Genomic DNA, 6,587 nt, shown 5'->3' with positions numbered 1-6,587 from the left:
TATCCTTAGCCCCATAGCCTCCTTTGTGTGGCTTGTATATTCTTAAGGCAGGTGTTCCCCACAGCCTCCTTTCCCCTTTCTCTTCACACTTACAAATATTATCTGGGTTTTGTAAACTGCCTCCAGTTCTATGGTAGAGTGGAAAACATGTTGGATTTGAAGTCAGAAGACCAGGATTCACATCCTAACTTCCCCCATTTACTACCTGTATGATGTTTGGTGAGTTATTTAATCTGTCTGGGCCTCTATTTCCTCCTCTGTAAAATAAGAGAGTTGTACTAGATGAGCTCTAAGATCCCTTCTAATTTCAAATCTATGATTGTTTCAGTTTAGATATTTTTAATAACCCTAATCTTGTTTTCAAAATCCATACAATATGTCATCACCAGCAAATTTTGGCATGGGATGATTCTAACAGTAACTTTTAAAGTTTTATTTTGTCTTTAATACTTTTCTTTCGCCACTGAGTACACTGTAGCGTACCTCACAGCTTTCCAGTTACCAAAACTGCTAAATAGTTTCTTCCACTGAAATATGAGGGATATAGTTTCTCTAGATAAATCTATCTGGCTAAATGCCATTCAACCAAGAAATTGTATGGAAAAATAAATTACCATCAGAAGTGGCTTCTGAGGTTAAAAACAGACATAATTACAGGAGAGATAGAATTCTGAAAGTAGTGTTAAAATAATTTCCTGGAAATTGGTTAGATGTTAGTATTTCTTATTTCTGGTGATCTCTCCTGTAGCCTTAGCTACACTCCCTACAATTCCTATTTCCCAAGAGTCTCTACTCTCTCTCTTCCTGGTCGTTGTTCACCCCAGGACAATTTCCTAAATGTTTCCTGAGATTTCTAAAACAGAGCCAACTTCCAGCACTTCCAGCCCAGCTACCTAACTAAAATTGAAACCACCAATCACCATCCTACTTTTTCTCCCCATGTAGTCCTTTCCCTGTTCTGTTAACTTTCAAAGGTTGATTTTAATTCTCTTTCTGAACGTGTTTACCCTCCTCTACATTAGAGCACTTTAGATATTATTAGATATATTATGGCACTTTAGAGGGCAGCACTTTAGATATTATTAGATATATTATATGTATGATAGCTGCCCAATTATATGTATATATATATATGATAACTACTTTAGATATTATTAGATATATTATATGTATGATAGCTACCCAATTATATATATATATATGGTAGCTACCCAATTCACCCAAAGTCTTCTTCTTTAGTAGCTAAACATCTATTTATATATATTTATAATATATTTATATATATTTACTATAAATATAATATATTTATATATATTAAATATATATATATTGATTTGACCAGCTCACCTTCTTTTCTAGTCATAGGATCATGGGATTTGGAGATGAAAGAGATCCTAGGAAATACTGATATATATATATATGTTTGTATGTTTATATATATATATATATGTATGTACATATATATAGCCCAGAACCTAACACAATATTCCACATGATGCAGCATACTGTAACAAAGAACTCTGAAATTTGGAGTCACGGGGCCTGAGTTCCAATCCTGATTTGACCACTTACCTGTGTAACTTTAGGCAAGTGACTTAGTCTTTTTGAACCTTGGTTTCTTCATCTATCAAATGGGGATGGTTGGACTAGATGGTTTCTCAGGGGCCTTCTAGCTCTGGATCTTTAATCCTATTTGGTCTGACCCGAACAAAGTGTAGTGAGACTGTTTACTTTTTCTAAACAATATGATTTTTTAAAAAACAGTCTAAGTGGAGTGCTCTTTTGGAGTCTCATTGTGAGGTCTAGATAACCCTGAATGCATGAAGGCCTTGGATCTGATAGGCCCTTCCTGGGGCCTGTTGTCTACAGCCCAGCCTAGCTTAGGAGACGCTCATCACCAGAAAGTTATTCACAGTGACTCTGTACAGTGTCTCCCTAATGTAGCATGAAGGGGTTCCAATCCACACTGGAAGAGGAAGCACCCACATGAGTGAAGTCAGTGGACTTTTGAATATCAAAATATCAAAGATTCTGTTAGTTTAGTTTTTTTTTAACAGCGATACCACAATGTTGGGGTTTGGAAATCAAAATTAATCTTGGGGAAAATAACAACTTTCTTAGGCTCAGTTTCCTCACCTGTAAAATATAAATGTCTTAAATACACCACAGAGTTGTTGTGAGAGTCAAATGAGATAGTGCAGAAAAGCATTGTAAACTGTAAAGCTTTGACAAATGTAAGGTATTCAGATCATAAGATCACAGATCTGGACCTGGGACATTAAAGTTTATAGGTCAGAGAATTAAAACTGGAAGGTACCTTGGAAGACACTGAGTTCATCCCTTTCATTTTATGAATGAGGAAAATGAGGCACAGCTAGGTTAAATGATTTGTCCTAAGTCACACAGCTAACAAGTGTCATGATGTGAACTCAGGTCTTTCTGACTCAAAGTCCTATTCCCTAACCTATGCCAAGGAGCCTCTTTTACCATACATTGGGAATTTACCTAGGAGGCAGTAGGTGGCTCAATGGATAGAATTCTGGGCCTAAAGTCAGGAAGACCTGAGTTCAAATCCAGCTTCAGACACTTACTAGCTGTGACCCTGGCAAAGTCACTTAACCTGTTTGCCGTAATTTACTGAAGAAGAAAATGGCAACCCCTTCCAGTATCTTTGCCAAGAAAATCCCAGATGGGATCACTAAGAGTCAGACACAACTGAACAACAAGGAGTTTACCTGAGGGCTCTGAACTACTGTGACTATACTCCTAATTTTTCCCCTTATATAAACTCCATAAAACATCAGAGGGGGGACCACATGGATCTGAGTGCCATTAGGCTAAAAAATAAATCAGCTCATTATTGTACTAAGATGTGGCTGATACACTGGAGTGGGCTTCATTGCTTTGTTTTGACTTGACCAGCTTACCTTCTTTTCTAGTTATAACATCATGGGATTTGGAGATGAAAGAGCTCTTAGGAAACACTGATCGTCTACTCTCCTCATATTACAGATGAAGGAACTAAGCCTCAAAGAAGTCACAGGACTTATCCAAAGTCAGATAGGCAGAATATAGTAAAAGCAGGCTACAAATGCAAGTTCTCTGATTCCAAATTCAGTGTGTATTTCACTATTGTATGTTGCTTTTTAAATTTTTTAAAAAATTTTTTAATTAATTTTGAACTTAAACACAAAAAAAGCATTTCTGTATACACAGCACAGCACAAAAAAGAGGATTCAATATGAAACCATGAATCACCATTTCACAGTTCATTTTTTTAAAAAACCTACATAATAAATACATGATTTTTAAGACTGCCCTGCTTTTCTGTGCTTCTGAGTTTTCTTTTGTTCTCTGATGTGTACTTTTTCTTTTTTCCTTCTTCCATCCCCACCCTGCACTAGAGAAGGCCACCATTTGACACAGATATGTGTGTATGTGTATGTGTGTATGTGTGTATATATGTCAAACTGTACTATACATACTTCTATTTCTTAGTCTTTGTCTGCAGGTGGAAAGCATGTTCCTTCATAGGTCCTTTGTAGTTGATCTGAGTATTTGTAATACTCAGAATAACTTGGTTGTTCATAGTTACTCTTTGACTAACATTGCTTTTACTGTATACATTGTTGTCTTGGTTCTGCTCATTTCACTCTTCATTATTTCATGCAAGTCTTTCCATGTTCTATGCTGCTTCTTAATAATGTTTCCTTTACCACTTCTTATGCATGTCATCACAGATGGCATATTACTGTCTGCTTATATCCACCACAAAGCTTTTCATTGCCTATAGATCATCTAATTCGAGACTGTAGAGGATCACATACTGGTCTTTAAAAAGATGAAATTTTTCAGCAGGGTGTAATGTGGGATTATGAAAGTGCTGCGCAGTTTCCTAGATGTGGTTTAGACCCATCTCTTTCACCTCATTTCTAAAACTGAGAAGGTTGAACTATTTATCCTCAAAGACCTCTCCCAGCTCTAAACTTAAGAACCTAAGACCTATTCAACTCTGGGCCCAGATTATTGTCCAGTTCCAGTATCTGTCCAATATATATGTCTACAACATGTATCTATACATACATTTATATAAATACCATGTCTATTTATATATATGTCATATCTATTATGCATAACACAGAGTAGTATTAGTATATAGTTTATACACTATATATAGATATATTAGTATATATAAAATAGATATGTATGTGCATGCATATGTATATATACATACATACATGCATGCACATACATATGAATGTATATACATATATATTGTATACACGTAAAATGTACACCAACTCAGGGCTTATAATCCTGTAATGAGCATTTTTATTCCTACAATTGTAAGGTTAAAAAACAACAACAGCAAGAAAAGACAAATTTAAATTAAAGTCACAAAAAAGCCTATACAGGCCTAAAATATGCTTTGTTGAAAATTCTTAGACTTTAATAAAAAATATATTCTTTTATTTTTGGTTACAAGGGTAACCCTCTACTTGAGAGCAAAGGGAAGATATATTCAGAAATGAAAGTAATTTAAAAGTAAAAGACATAAGTAAATTTTTAAAAATAACATATAAGGGTAGGCAGGACATGCCACCGTTCACCCCCAAGTGAATGTCCCTTTGGCTCTTCCTTTCCCTTGGTACAGAGAGTGAACACCCTGGTTATGCTGTTGCAGATACTGAAGCCAGGGGCTCACAGGAGAATGGCCCCATTAGCTCTTCATTTTAAGGCATGTGGCAATTTAAACAGTGTTGAGCATAATCAGTTAGAACACAGACAAGAAGCTTACTTTCCCAAAAGATGTGTTGGGGAGAAGAGAGAGGACCAGGGAAGGTAGAAGAAGAGAATATGAAGGAAGAATAAAGACAGTGAAGATCAGGAGAAAGTGAAAGTTTTGAGGATCCAGAAACAATAGACGACAATGGAGTAGGGGAGACAGGGATGTCTCAGAGGGTAGAGATGGAAAATTTGTACACCATAAATACCTGTATTTCAGTTGACTTGTTCTGAAAGGAATGATGGGAAAAACAAAGCTTCCCCCCCCCCCATTTCTCAGTTCTTTTCCTTGCCTTCTTTTCTTCAGTGCAAATATGATTTAGGAAATCACAGCTTGACAAAAAACACAAGACATATAAACTTTAACAGAAAAAACCACAATCCATAATTTCCATTCTTCTTCATTTACCTTTGGAGTGAAAATAATTTAAATAGTAGCATTTTAGTGACTTCTTTGTGCAGAGCACTGTGCTATCCACTATTGGAAAATCCAGGGGGTGAAAAAGTTAGCTAAGAAAAACAGTTCATGCTCCCAAGGAGTTTACAGTCTAGTTTGGGAGTCAAGACCAAGGTGTATGAAAGGCAAATGACAATTCAAGGCAGCATGTGATAAGGGGCCAATGAAGGATCCAGATAATAGGTACTGTAAGATCAGAGGAAGAGATCAAGACAGATTGGGGGTAGCCTACCTAGGGAAGGTTCCACAGAGGAGACACTAAGCTAATATACTAGTTTATTCCTCATAGAGCTGGTTTTAATACCCTTTTCTACCTTGGTATCCCTACACTGACAAAGCTCCATATTCTCAATGTACTTTTTAAAACAGAACCTGATACAATATTCACAATAACGCAGTATCTTTTAGAATTTAATACCATGGGAATTTCAAAGGGAGGTTGAGCTAGAATGCCAACAATCTCTTTTACAATCAAAAGATGCCCCAAGTAACACCTTGAGGCAGCATAGTGGTAAGGAAAGATCTAGAGAAGGTCAAGAAGACCTAGATTTAGATTTTTGCTGCTCATATTTAATTAGCTGTGTGACCATGGGAAGGTCACTTCATCTCTGTACCTCAGTTTCCTCATCTGTAAAACAGAGATAATACCTGTAGTACCTATCTCACAAAGTTGCTCTGAGGTTCAAGTAAAATAATTTATTAAAGGGATGTTACATAAATGTCAGTTATTATCATCAGAACTACAGATCATTTTATGAGCAGTTAAATACTCCAACTACCTGGTAACTGGGCCGCTATTTGGTACAGTGGATAGAATGTTGGGCCTGGAGTCAGGAAGATTCCTCCTCCTGAGTTTAAATCTGGCCTCAGACACTTACTAGCTGTGTGACCCTGAGCAAGTCCCTTAACCCTGTTTGCCTCAGTTTCCTTATCTGTAAAATGAACTAGAGAAGGAAATAGCAAACCACTCCAGTATCTTTGCCAAGAAAATCCCAAAAGAGGTCATGCAGAGTCTGTCAGGATTGAAAAAACAACTAAACAACAACAACAACAACAACTCTGTAATGGTTTCAGATGTAAATTTCATGTTTGTTTTAAATTTATAACATCACTTGTTTTACACAATATCTAAATCCTTGTTTTTCTTCATATAGACTTAATTGAATGCCCATTCATGTGTACGAGGAATTATATAACAATAAACCTGAGGGTGAGGAGGGCCAGAAAAAACTGCCCTATGGTTCATGGGCCCTAGATTTAAGATCCCTCCCTAAAAGTAAAGAGCACAGGCCTGGGAGTCTGGCGACCTGGGAGTCTGGCGACCTGGGAGTCTGGCGACCTGGGA

Source organism: Vombatus ursinus, unplaced genomic scaffold (genome assembly GCF_900497805.2).
Source record: "Vombatus ursinus unplaced genomic scaffold, bare-nosed wombat genome assembly UNPS02014786.1, whole genome shotgun sequence".
Taxonomy (NCBI): Eukaryota; Metazoa; Chordata; class Mammalia; order Diprotodontia; family Vombatidae; genus Vombatus; species Vombatus ursinus.
Note: the sequence above shows the minus strand (reverse complement) of the source record.